This window comes from Triticum dicoccoides, chromosome 4A (assembly GCF_002162155.2).
Source record: "Triticum dicoccoides isolate Atlit2015 ecotype Zavitan chromosome 4A, WEW_v2.0, whole genome shotgun sequence".
In the NCBI taxonomy this organism is placed as follows: Eukaryota; Viridiplantae; Streptophyta; class Magnoliopsida; order Poales; family Poaceae; genus Triticum; species Triticum dicoccoides.
In genome coordinates, this window is record NC_041386.1 from 482,496,920 (window position 1) to 482,511,730 (window position 14,811).

The following is a 14,811-nucleotide window of genomic DNA, read 5'->3' on the forward strand; positions in this document are numbered from 1 at the left end:
TTTCCCAGCTATGTTGAACAACCTCCCTTGCCAACAAGCACACCTCCTTTCAAAATTTTCAGTCATAATTTTCCGTAGTTTATTTCTAATCCTAACATCAGAAACAGGAAGGCCCAAGTATTTCAAAGGCACTTACCCCAATTCACAAGTAAAGATTTCCTGATATAAGGAGGCTTTATTGACAGCTTCCCCAAATAGGAAAATCTCACTTTTATGAAAATTAATACTAAGACCAAACATTTTCTCAAAGGCAGTTAGTATCAATTTAAGGTTTTTGGTGCTCTCCTCATCATCTTGTAATAAAAACTAGTATCATCAGCATATTGCATCATATTCACCACATTTTCCTGAAATTTAGTCAACACCCCATTTATAAACCCTTAAGTTCTAGCCTTATCTCGAATAATTACCAATGCATCAACAACAAGGTCAAATAGTAAGGCAGATAAAGAACCCCCCTGTCTCGGTCCTTTGTGGGTTTTGAAGAAGGAACTAACTTCTTCATTGACTTTAATGCCAACCTGGCCCTTCTCATGGTGTGCATGACGCAATCACACCACTTATCAGGATTTTTTTTAAGTTTAAGCATTTTGTGCACAAAAGGCCATTTATTTTATCACACGCTTTCTCAAAATCCACTTCACACAACATAGCATTCTACTTTTTAACATGAATTGTGTTTAAAGCTTCATGAAGGACCACCACTCCTTCCATAATATATCCCCCTTTTACAAAAGCAGTTTGTATGGGAGAAATAATAGGGTTAACCACCTTACTAAGTCTATTCATCATAACTTCGGTAATTATGTTGAAACTAACATTTAATAAATAGATAGGTCTAAACTTTTGAATTTGTTTAGCATCTTTAGTTTTGGGGACGAGAGTAATGACCCCATAATTGATTCTAGAAATATCTGCGTTGTCAGCATGGAAATCATAAGGCAAAGCCTTGAGAATATACTTGATCATTTCCCAAAAATGTTGATAGAAATCAATGGGAAACCATCTGGACCAGGGCTTTTGTTTTTTTCCATAAAGAAGACCACAACATGTAACTCTTCCATAGAGAAGGGTTTTTAACAATTCTATGGCATCCTAAGAGGAAATTGATTCAGAATCTTGAATGTTTAGAGCAATGGAAGAGGAATCAACTTGCCAAAATAGGTTTTTATAAAAAAATAGTAACATACCTAATGTGGTTTTCATCTCCTTCAATCAACCCTTCCTCTTGCTCCAGAGAGAAGATCTTATTCTTCCTCCTCCTACCATTGACCTTAGCATGGTAATATCTAGTATTAGAATCACCCTCTTTAATCTCTTTATCTTTATATCTCTAAAGCCATTTTACTTCTTTGTTTTTAAGAATTTCATTTAATTATCTTCTTAATTTTTTTCAAATATCTATCATCAGCACTTAGCCCAATATTTTCAGCAGTCTTATCTATCTCAATTAATCAATCTATCAACTTCCTTTTCTTTTTTCTATAAGAAGCATTAGCATTTAAGACCCATCCTTGATTTTTGTGTCTTAGGAATCTCATTTTTTTACCAAACATACGTATTAGAGCCCACACATGGGGTGCTCCCATGTTTCTCAACAAATTCCTTAATTCCCTCCATCAACATCTAGGACGTTTCAAATCTAAAGATCAGGGAGAGGATTTGTGAGCACCAGTATCAAGAATCAAAGGAATATGATCAGAAATTTCTCTTTCTAATGCAAGAACCAAAGCAAGGGGGATTTGTCTTCCCAATCAGGATAGATCAAAACTCTGTCCAATTTCTCAAAGGTAGGAACATGTAAGTTATTAGCACACGTGAAGTTTCTACCATTTAAGGGGAGCTCTCTAAGCCCAACATGCTCGGTAATTACATTAAAAATAAAACTCTAGTGATCAGTATCCGTAGGTTTATTTTTATTGTCATTACTTCTAATAATATTGAAATCCCCACCAATCACACATGGCAGGGGATTATCCTGGTAAATCCTAGAAAGCTTAGCCAGAAAATAAGCCTTCCCATCATTCTGGGCATCACCATATACTATTACTAAATTCCAGTGAAATTTAGCAATTTTATCATATAAGAGAAGTCTAACAAAATAAACCCATTTCTTCAACATGAACAATGTCAAAAGAATCATTATTAATGCCAACTAAAATACCACCAGCTTTACCATTGGGTGCAATCCACTCCCAAAGAGAATTTCTACTAGCAGAAAAATTATGTAATTCATTTTGACAAAAATCCAATTTAATTGTTTATTGAAGTTGAATAAAATCTAGGTTCTTTTCTATAATACTTACTCTAACAAATATTTTCTTAATATCTTGCCCAATCCCCCTAACATTCCAAAACATGCATATCATGTCTTTTTTTCTTGAGTTTTTTGCCCCCCCCCCCAATGGAGATGGTGTGCTTCACACAACTATTTGCTGGTGAGCCACCTCTCATTTTATTATTGCTAGAGAAAATATATTTTAAATGATCATCATAATCTATTTCTACCTCTGCATCAGAGTGGTGTTGGTCTTTCATTTTGTTTGCTATTTGATATAATCCTAAGATGTGAGAATTTTGAATTGGAGAGAGTCTTTACATAGCTACCTATTTACTTAAATGCTCTTTGTTTTTCACTTATATATTTTAGAGTAGTTTGTTGCTTAGTCATGTGCTTCATTTATATCTTTAGAGTAAGAAATTTATCAATGAATTGAATGTCATGTGCTTCAGTTATCATATGTATATTGAGAAGTAAACATGCATCCTCCATTTAATCCATTAAAGTAGAAGTGAGACTATGATAGTACATATCTTTAATCAAGTAAGAGAGTTATATTATAATGACAATGATCATTAGTTTTATTAACTTGAACCTATCATGTGTGGTGATAATTATTTTCCAATGTAGGACAGATGATTGACTTGGCACACGTTTACACATGTTTGATAAATTCCAAATTCAGCCTTGGTGGTATTAAGATTTGTAGGTTATCACCATGATTATATTTTATTAATAATGTTACTATTAGAGAATGCATGATTGTGGTTTTTGTGCTTAGTAAAGTGGTTGCCTCCAGTCTTTTGCTAGCATTTTCCTATACTAAGTGGAAATACTGCTTGTGCATCCAATCCTTAAAACAAGTTTACGCCATAAAGTGTCCACCATACCTACCTATAGATGGTATTTCACTGCCATTCCAAGTAAATTTGCACGTGCGACCTCTAAACCTTCAAATAAACTTTTGTTTTGTGTGTTCGTACAGCTCATGGAGCGGTGTGGGTAGTCAATATCTTCCATGCTAAATGTGTTTTACTCACGACAAGAGTTTATTCACTTGTCAAATTTATGAGGAAGTCCGGTAATAGGGATGCCCAGTCCAAAATGAAAAAGAAATGTTGAAAAGGAAACTCCCCCAAAAAATTTGAAACTTAGCAGGCACCCGTGGATTCATCTAGCCATGGTCTGTGTTAGTATTGTGGGGGAGTATTGTAAGAGCATGGGAACCACCATTAATGTGATTAGCATGGTAGATATTGGAAATTTGTGTCGTTAAAGCATTGACAGGAAAAGTACACCTCTCAAAATATATTTATCTCTTTTTTTTCAACCAAATGACCTCTTGCATATGTTAATCCCTGCTTCCCGCTGTGAAGGGCCTATTTATTTACTTTTCATGTTGAGTCAATTCCATCTTTCTATCTCTTTTGGCACCACGTATTGAGCATGGGGATCAGTCTTAGCTTGCATGCATTCTCCTAATAGAAATTTGTTGAGCATTGTATAAGTATGATGGTTATCTTCAAATTGGAGTACCTAGTCGTCATCCATAATTCATTGATTGCTTTATGTTTGCAATATAATAATGAAAGATCACGAGATACTTCATTATCACTTTATGATATGTCGAACTTATTAGAATGATGCTACTTGTTATTAGAATTATAATTGCATATGTGATCAAAGGTATGTTCTATTCTAGCATTCGTAGTTCATAAATTATTTATTTTATCATTCACCTACTCGTGGATGAGCAGGAATTAAGCTTGAGGTTGCTGATACTTCTCCAACGTATCTAAAATTTATGAAGTATTCATGCTATATTTATAGGAATTACATATGGTTCTGGTGCACCTTTATATTATTGATATGGAATAACATAATTTAGTGGCTAGTGCCAGTTGTTGTTTTCTGCTTGTTTTTGGTTTTACATAAAATTGATTCCTACGAAGGTCCAAACACGGTGAAACTTTTTCATGATTTTTTATGAACATAAGAGACCCCTGAAGCTTCGGGGGAGGAGCAAAAGACCCACGAGGCGGCGACAAGTCAGGGGCGTGCCCTAGGGGGGTAGGGTGGGCCACCCTGGCTTGTGTGTCCCTCTTAAATCCATTTGGCGTGATTCCAACACTAAAAATCCTATAAATAGAAAAACCCATAGAAAGAAACCTAGAATTTTTGTTCCACTACCGCAAACCTCTATTCTGAAGTGATCTCATCTGGAGCCCTTTTTCGGCACTTCGTTGGAGGGGGAAGCCATCATGGGAGGCTTCTTCATCATCCTTGTTGCCTCGATGGTGATGCGTGAGTAGTTCATCCTCGGGCTGAGGGTTTGTACTAGTGGCTATGTGTTTGATCTCTCTCTCTCTCTCTTGTTCTTGATTTGATAAGATCTTGATGTATTATGAGCTTTATCAATATAATTGGATCTTATGATGTTCTTCCCTATCTATCTCTTTGATGATGAATTGAGTCTCACTCTTTCAAATTTCTTTATGTTGGATCAAATACTTTGGATTTGAGATCACTTGATGCATGTCTTAACTTGCGGGTACCTGTGGTAACATTGGGGTGTTCTAGATGACATAAAGGTTAATTGATACGTATCATATGGTGTTTTCATAGTATGATCTCTAGGACTATTCGTGACACTTTGGGGTGGTTCAATAAATTGATTGCAAACACAACATTGAGGTGCTTTGCTACCTACATGATTTCATCCTACTTTATCAATAGAAATAGAAACTTTGGAGTGATTCTTTGCTGCACTTTGAGGAATTATCATGTGGTTCAATTATGTTAATGATGTTGAGAGATTGCACTAGTGAAATTATGAACCCTAGGCCTTGTTTCTAATTGTTGAGACACCGTTTTCACACACTTTTGTTACTTGCTACCTTGTTGTTTTTATTTATTCAGATTGTGAAAAGCTATTTCTATCATCCATACTACACATCTATCATCACCTCATCGCCGAACTAGTGCATCTATATAATTGACAATTGTATTGGGTCGGTTGGGGACACAAGAGATTATTTGTATTTGATTGGAGGATTGTTTTAGATAGAACCATCTTCATCCTACACCTTCCACTGATTAATAGGGTCATCCACTTGAGGGAATTCTTTTGTCCTACAAAACTCTGCGCTTGGAGACTCAAGAAAGTCTACAAGAATAAAGTTGCGTAGTAGACATCAGAAAACATCCCTCTTGATCCTATACAAGTGAATGATATATAGTTTTCGGATGAACAACTTGTTCATGTTAATGTTTCTCTCATTAGAACCCTTGGTTTGCTGATTATGCAAATTATATTATTACTAAATACATACCACCTCCTCACTTTACATACCGAAAAAAGAAAAAGTTCTTCTTTGATTTGATACATTACTTTTGGGATGATTGCCATTTATATAAAAAATGAGTGGATGGTGGACAAAAGTGACTTGTTTAGGAGTACGACCACGATGAGACAGAAGCAATCTGGCGAGTTCTCCACTAAGGTTTCATACACCTCCAGCGGCACCGTCGTGAGTTCCCCCCAAGGACAACATCTCCTTGCTGCAACGACGGTGCCCTCTGTATCTGTTGCTGCTCGGACTATTCTAGGGGTTAACGTGGTTAGGTGCCTTGTGTTTGGAGGCATGACAGGAAAATGGAGAGGCATGGAAAATTCTTGTGAGGCTGGTGGTTCACGTGGATAGAAATTGGAGGATCCAACCTCCCTGCCGGAGAGGTTGCATCTAGAGGATGATGAATTTGAAATTTTTGTCTAGGAAGAGGAAGTAGATGAACCTGGAGAGAAACCCAAATGGCTTGTTGTAATACCCTAGATTTTCACTCGTGGAAAAATAATTTAACAAGTTCTGGTTTTTGTCTTTTTCTTCTGGTGTTCTTGGATTTTATTTGAACTTGGTGTGTATGTTATGATGATTGACTTGCCTTGTGCCTCAATCCTAAATAGCCCACCCAAGTTTCTTGACCCTAGGAATGTTTTGCCTTAGTATCTTACCTTTTAAAACCTAAATATCAACTAGTTGGAATTAAACCCTAGATACCACCATTACAAAGGGACCCCAATTTCCTTTGACCCTCAGCCCTCAAAACTGGTGAAGATGATCTTAACATCTATTATGGGCTCTAGTAAAAAATTGGCCAAAAGAAAGAAAAATGGGTTTTCCCTGGAAGGCCTATGCACCATTTTTGCCAGTTTCCACAACAACCCTATTTTTGTTGCTGGGAAAGTTCCTAAATAATTGGTAGAGCTTATACTATAGATATCTTCACCATTTCCATCCTGAGACCAAGGCCTATAGTTCAAATTTTGACCAGAGCATCCATCCTAAGTTTCTACCAAATCCTATGACTTGTGAAGCAAGTGCATTGTGTTCTTATCCTACGAAGCTGGATTTTTTCACAGAGCCTAACCTAGCCACATGATGCCTATCCACCAATTTTGAGCCTCACATGACTCCTACAACTCACTCCACAAATTCTAGAAATCCACCTTGTGAAGGAAGTGCTTTATGCACATACCCATTTAAGCTAAAATTTGTCATGAAGATTAACCATGACAAGGCACCACTACCACCCAAAATTCAGCCAAATACATCACTCCTTTTGACCACAACAAATTCTCCAAGCTTTTGGCTAGAAATCATGTATGTACATGAAGCGCCACGTACACCCACCCAAATGCTTTGAAACTTTGCAAACCTACTCACCATCCTATCAATCTACACCACACCAAAACTCAACTTCATAACCCAAGCCAGTGAACAGGGGCTCGGTGCAAACACCTTGTTGACAAAAGAGATTTTGGACGATCCAGTTTGATCTAATCCACTAAAAACCCAGTAAATTACACCTAGAGATGCAAGATATCTTGACAACCCCGTTTGAAAAATGTTAGAGGAGTCCAAAATGTCCCAAAGCATGCACACACATCGTGACCCACTAGTAGAAAAAGGGTCAATTGTGAAGCACATTAGTGCCGGTTTGAATTTGAGCCGGCACTAATGTGTCCATTAGTGCCGGTTCCAATGGCTAGGCGTGCGGACATCATTAGTACCGGTTCGTGGTGAACCTTTAGCACCGGTTCGTGCCACGAACTGGTACTAAAGTGAGTGGTGGCAGGGTGTTGTCAGTCCGGGGCCCCTCCAACATCTTTAGTACCGGGTCGTATCACGAACTGGTACTAAAGGTCGTCCTACATAGACCCTTCGTCCACCCGAGCTCGCTCTGTTCTTCCCCTTTCCCCTCTCCTCTCTGTTCTTTTCCCTCTTCCTCTCAAGCTCATCACACGTTTTGCCCAAAATTTGTCAAGATTTGAAGGCCCCCATCCATTCAAATGATCACAAAGGTTAGCAACTTTGCCCTTTCATCTCTCATTGCTAGATTAGCTCGTGCAATGCTTTATATAGTGATTGATTTTTGAGTTTAGTAATTTGGGAGGAATTATATATATGTGCTAGTATTTGATTTGTATGCAATTTGAGGTCAAAAATAACACTTAGTTTGCATATGTAGGTGTGGTTTACTTAGTGCCTTCTAAATCTCTGTCGTAACCACCGTCGATCGCCCGCAACGTCCCGTCGCCGGCACCACCTTGTGGTGAGCCTCTTGTTCATGAAGTTTTATATAAAAAATTGATGTTTGTGTGATTTGGATATATAGTTACTCGTATAATATCTTACCCATATGTTTTTTGTTATACATAGTGCCATGGTTTTGATATCCGTCCCCGTCGGCCCTCATCCGGGTTATGATCCGGATGTGGTATATTCTCTTTTAAAACTATTCATTGCATTTTGTGTTTATGACAAATTATGACATCAAGTTGACATAGATATTTGTATGTAGGAGGTAGTTGAACCGGAAATTCCAACCGACCCTATTGTCAAGAGGTTAAATTTAGTTGAAAGAGAAAACAAGGATTTGAAGGAAAAATTGAAAAGAATTGAGGGGGAGAAGATGGAATGGAGTTGCATGTTGCCGATGCCGTCGATGATCACAAGATTAAGATGGAGAAAATGCGCTTGAAGATTAGAAAGATTAGAAAATATGCCATTCATAGTGAGGCTTGGTATCATTATGTTGTTGGATCAATTGTTACCTTAGTTGCGATCTTGATCGCATTTGTTGTTGCATTTAAATTCTTTAGCTAGAGAGTTATTTGTTTGTTGCATTTAAGTGTTGTATGATCTTTATGTATGAAATTTATGTATTGTATTAATTTGGTGTTTTCGGTGTTGTGTATTGAAGATGAGCCGGCAATGGATGTACGATGACCGATGCTCTCCCGAGTTCATTAATGGCGTGCGTACTTTTCTGCTTGCGGCTGAGGCAAACAATCGGGCGGATCGTTTTATGCCTTGTCCATGTGCTGGCTACAATAATGGTCACAATTACTCTATGTCAAGAACCATTCACGTCCACCTGTTTGAGTCCAGTTTCATGCCCCACTATAATGTTTGGACCAAGCATGGAGAAAGAGGGGTTATGATGGAAGACAATGAAGAAGAAGAGGACAACGATAGCTATCCTTGCCATGGGTTCCCTGAATACGATGATACAACAATGAGGGAAGAAGCTGAGCCGGTAATGCGGGAAGAAGCTGAGCCGGCAATGCGGGAACAAGCTGAAGAAGAGGCATCAGATGAGCCCGTTGATGATCTAGGTCAAGCCATTGTCGATGCAAAGAGAAACTGTGCAAGTGATTTGGAAAAGAAGAAGTTGCAGCGCATGTTAGAGGATCACAAAAAATTGTTGTACCCGAATTGCGTAGGTGATAAGAAAAAGCTGGGCACCACACTGGAATTGCTACAATGGAAGGCAAAGAATGGTGTGTATGACAAGGGATTTGGAAAGTTGCTGGTAATGATAAAGAATATTCTTCCAAAGGACAACGAATTGCCCGAGAGTACGTACGAAGCAAAGAAGGTTGTCTGCCCTCTAGGGTTAGAAGTGCAGAAGATACATGCATGCTCTAATGATTGCATCCTCTACCGCGGTGAGTATGAGGATTTGAACGCTTGCCCCGTATGCGGTGCACTGCGCTATAAGATCAGCCGTGATGACCCTGGTGATGTCGAGGGCGAGCGCTCCAGGAAGAAGATTCCTGCCAAGGTGATGTTGTATGCTCCTATAATACCACAGTTGAAACGTTTGTTTCAAAACAAAGAGCATGCCAAGGCGATGCGATGGCACAGAGAAGACCGTAATAAAGATGGAAAGTTGAGAGTACCCGCTGACGGGTTGCAGTGGAGAAAAATCGAAAGAAAGTACGGGAAGGAGTTTGAAGATGACGCAAGGAACGTATGGTTTGATCTAAGCGCAGACGTCAATAATCCATTTGGGGAGCAGAGCAGTAGCCATAGCACCTGGCATGTGACTCTATGTTTGTATAACCTTCCTCCTTGGTTGTGCATGAAGTGGAAGTTCATTATGATGCCAGTGCTCATCCAAGGCCCTAAGCAACCTGGCAACGACATTGATGTGTACCTAAGGCCATTAGTTGAAGAACTCTTACAACTGTGGAATGGAACAGGTGTACGTGTGTGGGATGAGCAGATGGGGGAAGAATTTGACCTAAAGGCGTTGCTGTTCGTGACCATCAATGATTGACCTGCTCTTAGTAACCTTTCATGACAGACAAACAAGGGATACCGCGCATGCACGCACAGTTTGGACGATACCGACAGTATATATTTGGCTAATTGTAAGAAGAATGTGTACCTGGGATATCGTCGATTTCTTCCGTGCAGGCATCCCATAAGAAAGAAAGGCAAGCATTTCAAAGGTGAGGCGGATCACCGGACGAAGCCTCGCCACCGTACTGGTGCTGATGTACATGATATGGTCAAGGATTTGAAGGTCGTCTTTATAAAGGGTCCAGGTGGATAACCTGTTCCGAATGACGCTGACGGACGCGCACCCATGTGGAAGAAGAAATCTATATTTTGGAACCTGCCCTATTGGAAAGACCTAGAGGTCCCCTCTGCAATCAACGTGATGCACGTGACGAAGAATCTTTGTGTGACCCTGCTTGGCTTCTTGGGCGTGTATGGGAAGACAAAAGATACACCTAAGGCACGGGAGGACCAGCAATGTATGCATGGAAAAGACGACATACATTAGGGTCATGCAAGCTACGCTCTTACCAAAGAAGAGAAGGAAATCTTCTTTGAATGCCTGCTCAGTATTAAGGTACCGTCTGGCTTCTCATCGAATATAAAGGGAATAATAAACATGGCAGAGAAAAAGTTCCAAAACCTAAAGTCTCATGACTGCCACGTGATTATGACGCAACTGCTTCTGGTTGCATTAAGGGGGCTTCTACCGGAAAACTTTCGATTAGCCATTGTGAAGCTATGTGCATTCCTCAATGTAATCTCTCAGAAGGTAATCGATCCAGAAATCATACCAAGGTTAGAGAATGATTTGGTGCAATGTCTTGTTAGTTTCGAGTTGGTGTTCCCACCATACTTCTTCAACATCATGACGCACATCCTAGTTCACCTATGCGAAGAGATTAACGTTTTGGGTCATGTATTTCTACACAATATGTTCCCTTTTGAGAGGTTCATGGGAGTCTTAAAGAAATATGTTCATAATCGTGCTAGGCCAGAAGGAAGCATCTCCAAGGGCCATGAAAATGAGGAGGTCATTGAGTTTTGTATTGACTTTATTCCTGACCTTAAGCCGATTGGTGTTCCTGAATTGGGGCATAAGGGCAGACTGGATGGAAAAGGCACGCTAGGAGGGGAACAAATAATATGTATGGACAGACATTCTTTCACTGAAGCACACTACACAGTTCTACAGAATTCCGCCTTGGTGGCTCCGTATATGGATGAACACAAGAATTTCCTACGCTCCAAACACCCGGAGCGGTCTGATCACTGGATTACACGTGAACAAACCAGGAGTTTCGCCAGCTGGTTGCAGACACGTACCATGCATGACGCCTCTATTGAAGATGACCTTTACTTGCTTTCCTAGTTACCATCTTCGAATATAATGACTTTCAAAGGGTACGAAATAAATGGTAATACATTTTACACGATCGCCCAAGATAAGAAGAGCACCAACCAAAATAGTGGTGTCCGCTTTGATGCAGAAACCAAGACGGGAAAGGAAACATATTATGGTTATATACAGGACATATGGGAACTTGACTATCGACGTGGTTTGAAGGTCCCTTTGTTTCGGTGAAATGGGTCAATATGACATGAGGCGGGGTAACGGAAGACCCGTAGTACGAAATGACAACAGTGGATCTCAACAATCTTGCGTATGCAGACAAACGATTTGTCCTAGCCAATGATGTGGCATAGGTTTTCTATGTGAAGGACATATCTACCAAGCCGAGAAAAAGAAAAGATAAGGAAGCGAATGAATCGTACGACGAGCCAAAGCGGCACATAGTTCTTTCTGGGAAGAGAAACATCATGGGAGTGGATGACAAGACAGACATGTCAGGAGATTATGAAAAGTTTGATGAAATTGCTCCATTCATAGTGAATATTGACCCGAGCATCCAGTTAAATGATGAAGATTTTCCATGGCTACGACGCAAAGGGACACACGCGAAGAAAAAGTTTCACACCCAAAGATCTGGGATGTGATCGGCTTCACTATCATCACTTTCTTCTGTGTTTCACACCCAGGAGGGAATCTCTGTAATAGTTAGGGTAGCTAGTTATGTGTTTTGGAATTTGAAACGCGAAGAAATTTTATGTGCAAGCAAATTCTTTCATGCATTTACTGATTTTTTCAGCTAAATGACCCTGAAATTGAAAAGCATTTCAAATGAACTCAAAAAAGGTTGAAAGTTGGCATGGTATCATAATTTCACCCACATAGCATGTGCAAAAAAGTAGAGAGGGTTACCGCAAAAACTGGATGCACTTCGTGTACAAAATGGACAATCTCTTTCGAAGTATCAGGGTTTCAAACGAAAGTCATCCGTTACAAAGGCATTTCATTTCTTAAATAACCTAAGCATTACCAAATTGAATATATGATAAAACACACTAATATTAAACATAAGAAAAAAGAATCACTGAAAAATATATTTTCAAAGTTAAGTTATTCACAAACTAGTGATTCACACAAATTTCAAATAATTCAAAATTTAAACTATTCAAATTTGTAAACTACCGGTACTAACAGAAAGTTTGTAATTTTTTGTACCTAAAGCAAAAATATTCACAAAGAAACTCTAAATACATCAAAAAACAACTCAAAAATAAATAAAACAAAAATAAATAAAGCAAAAAAATAAGAAAAAAAGCCCACCTATTGCGCCACAGCTGCCTGCATATGACTAGAAACCCAACCTGTTGTTGGTCCAGGATGCAGGCCCGCAAAGGCCCAGTAGGCCCACAGGGCAGCACAGAACATTTAGGCCCAGTAGGCCTGCTTTGGAGAGGAGCTCGAGGGAGCTACCGCACTAGGGCTTATAAACCAGTGCGGACGCCCCTCGGCTAGCGAGGTGGGACTAAACATGACGCACCGCACCTGCGCCAGTGCACCCCCTTTAGTACCGGGTAGTGGCTCAAACCGGTACTAAAGGGGGGTCTTTAGTACCGGTTGGAGCCACCACCCGGTACTAATGGGGTGTCGTTCCCGCCGCTTGGCCTGGCCAAAACAGACCTTTAGTACCTGACACGTCTCCAACGTATCTATAATTTTTGATTGCTCCATGCTATATTATCTACTGTTTTGGACTATATTGGGCTTTATTTTCCACTTATATATTATTTTTGGGACTAACCTATTAACCAGAGGCCTAGCCCAGAATTGCTGTTTTTTTTTGCCTATTTTAGTGTTTCGAAGAAATGAAATATCAAACGGAGTCCAAACGGAATAAAATCTTCGGGAATGTGATTTTCTCATCGAATGTGATCCAGGAGACTTGGACCCTGCTCCAAGGAACAAAAGACGCGGTCACGAGGGTGGGGGCGCGCTCCCTGCCTCGTGGGCCCCTCGTTGCTCCTCCGGCGTACTTCTTCCTCCTATATATACACACGTACCCCCAAACGATCAGAACAGGACCAAAAACCTAATTCCACCACCGCAACTTTCTGTATCCACAAGATCCCATCTTGGGGCATGTTCCGGAGCTCCGCCGGAAGAGGGCTGTCATCATGGAGGGCTTCTACATCATCATAGCCTCTCCGATGAAGTGTGAGCAGTTTACCTCAGACCTTCGGGTCCGTAGTTAGTAGCTAGATGGCTTCTTCTCTCTCTTTGAATCTCAATACAAAGTTCTCCCCCTCTCTTGTGGAGATCTATTCGATGTAATCTTCTTTTTGCGGTGTGTTTGTTGAGACCATGAATTGTGGGTTTATGATCAAGTCTATCTATGAATAATATTTGAATCTTCTCTGAATTCTTTTATGTATGATTGGTTATCTTTGCAAGTCTCTTCGAATTATCCGTTTGGTTTGGCCAACTAGATTGGTAGTTCTTGCCATGGGAGAAGTGCTTAGCTTTGGGTTCGATCTTGCGGTGTCCTTACCCAGTGACAGAAGGGGCAGCAAGGCACGTATTGCGTCGTTGCCATCGAGGATAACAAGATGGGGTTTATTTCATATTGCATGAATTTATCTCTCTACATCATGTCATCTTGCTTAAGGTGTTACTCTATTTTTAACTTAATACTCTAGATGCATGCTGGATAGCGGTCGATGTGTGGAGTAATAGTAGTAGATGCAGGCGGGAGTCGGTCTACTTGTCACGGACGTGATGCCTATATACATGATCATGCCTAGATATTCTCATAACTATGCTCAATTCTGTCAATTGCTCAACAGTAATTTGTTCACCCACCATAGAATACTTATGCTCTTGAGAGAAGCCACTAGTGAAACCTATGGCCCCCAAGTCTATTCTCATCATATCAATCTCCATCAATTTAATCTTGCTTTGCTTTTTTACTTTGCTTTTACTTTTTACTTTGCATCTTTATACCAAAAATACCAAAAATATTATATCTATCAGATCTCACTCTCGAAAGTGACCGTGAAGGGATTGACAACCCCTAATTGCGTTGGTTGCGAGTAGCTATCGCTTTGTGCAGGTACGAGGGACTTGAGCGTGGCCTCCTACTGGATTGATACCTTGGTTCTCAAAAATTGAGGGAAATACTTACGCTACTCTGCTGCATCATCCCTTCCTCTTCGGGGAAAACCAACGCAAGCTCAAGACATAGCAAGAAGGATTTCTGGCGCCGTTGCCGGGGAGTCTACGCAAAAAGTCAACATACCAAGTACCCATCACAATCCCTATCTCTCGCATTACATTATTTGTCATTTGCCTCTCGTTTTCCTCTCCCCCCAATTCACCCTTGCCGTTTTATTCACCCTCTCTCTCTATCCTCCCTCTCTATTTGCCTCTTTTGCCCATTTGCTCTTGTTTGCTTGTGCGCTAGTTTGTTTTCTTGTCACCATGGCTAGTCTCATATCTTCTCCGTTGTCTCCCGAGAGTGAAGTTCTAAATTTTAAACAAAGGGAGGGAGAAAA